This window comes from Urocitellus parryii, chromosome X (genome assembly GCF_045843805.1).
Source record: "Urocitellus parryii isolate mUroPar1 chromosome X, mUroPar1.hap1, whole genome shotgun sequence".
In the NCBI taxonomy this organism is placed as follows: domain Eukaryota; kingdom Metazoa; phylum Chordata; class Mammalia; order Rodentia; family Sciuridae; genus Urocitellus; species Urocitellus parryii.
The window spans coordinates 68,221,695-68,223,300 of record NC_135547.1 but is presented as its reverse complement, the minus strand read 5'-3'; the positions used below and the strand labels follow the sequence as shown (position 1 = coordinate 68,223,300).

Genomic DNA, 1,606 nt, shown 5'->3' with positions numbered 1-1,606 from the left:
ATTAGTTCTAAGAGTTGTGGGTGAAGTCTCTGGGGTTTTCTATATGTAACATGATGTCATCTACAAATAGTGACAACTTGACTTCCTCTTTTCCAATTTGTATGCCTAGCTTGGTTGCTCTGGTTAGGCTTTCCTGTACAATATTGAAAAATGGTAAAAATGTGTGTCTTTCTTGTCCAGACTTAGAAAGCTTTCAACTTTTCTCCATTCAGCATAACATTAGCTGCTGATTTATTAAATATGGCCTTTGTTATTTTGAGATACTTTCTTTCTTTTTTTTCATGATCCAATCTTTGTTTTAAAAATAGGTTTAATGTGCTTTAATTTTTTTTTTTATAAAAACCTTATGTTTTAGCTACAGCTGGATGGAGCCTGAGTCATCTGTACAGAGACATTGGTGTGGGTTTTCACAAGATGATCAGTGAATTCCTGATAGGAAGACTTGGTGAACAGTTTCTTTCCAGAGATCAGGGGTCAAATAGCTGTATGTGTTGGTGATGGCATCAAAGGTGGCCTTGGCAAAACTGCTCAGGGTGGCAGTGCAGCCCTTGGCAGAAGTGAAGCAGTCATCAATACCAGCCAGCAGCAGCAGCTCCTTGGGCACAGGGGCTGAGACAATGTCAGTACCTCTGGGGGCAAGGATGAATGGCACCAGCACAGAACCACAATGTTTTGTTGCCTTGCAAGGGACAGTGTGGGGCTTGCCAATATTGTTCCCCCAGTATATTCCCCACACAGGAACAATGGAGAACTTGACCAGGATGGTGGCCCCTCTGACAACAGTAGCTACCTCCTTGGAACACTTAACCCTCAGGCCAACGTGACTATTGTAGTCCTTGATAACCACAAATGCCTTGAATTTGATCTACTGGCCAGCAGAGTCTGCTTTTGTACAGGCATGATCTTCAAAAACCTCCTCCCTGAGTGATGCCCCCAGGGAAATAGTCAATGATCTCAGACTCATTGATGGGCAAAGAGAACAGACAGATATCCTCCAGGAGCTTGATTTTCATGTCCTCGACCAGGTGTCCCAGCTTCATGACCAGGATGCACTTCTTGTCTTCGGCCTTGCCTCCAGGAGCCCTGCTGCCATGGCCAGGCTCCAACTCCAACCACTGCCACAACTGCCGCCTCAGCAAACACTGTTGAAGCCTCTGTATAAGTAGCCAAGAGATGGCCCATTCTGGGATCTCCAGGACCTCTGTGACCTCCTGCTGCACCAGCATCGTCTGCCATTTGGTATTTTCCCAGAGAAGCAGCTTATGATTCAATCTTGGTAAAGTGTTTGCATACAGAATTTTTCCATTTCTTCTAGGTTATCAAATGTATTTCCATATTGCTATTCATAATAATCTTTAATGATCCTTTGTATTTCTGTGATGCCAGTTGTAATATCTCAATTTTCATCTTTGATTTTTTTGAGTCATTTTTTCCCCTAAGTTGGTCTAGCTAAGTGTTTCTCAATTTTAACTATTTTGTTTGAAGAACCAGTTCTTCTTTTTTTAACAGTATTCTCTTTTTTCCCAAAAGTTTCTTTAGTTGTAGTTGGACAAAATACCTTTATTTTATTTATTTATTTTTATTTGGTGCTGAGGATGGAACCCAG

The 1,606-nt window shown here is 41.8% G+C and overlaps 1 pseudogene; it reads right to left on the bottom strand.

The window, feature by feature from the left end:
- Window positions 1–351: 351 nt before the first annotated feature.
- Window positions 352–1,236, bottom strand: LOC113197813 (small ribosomal subunit protein uS5 pseudogene; annotated as a pseudogene).
- Between the last annotated feature and the right edge of the window lie 370 nt (window positions 1,237–1,606).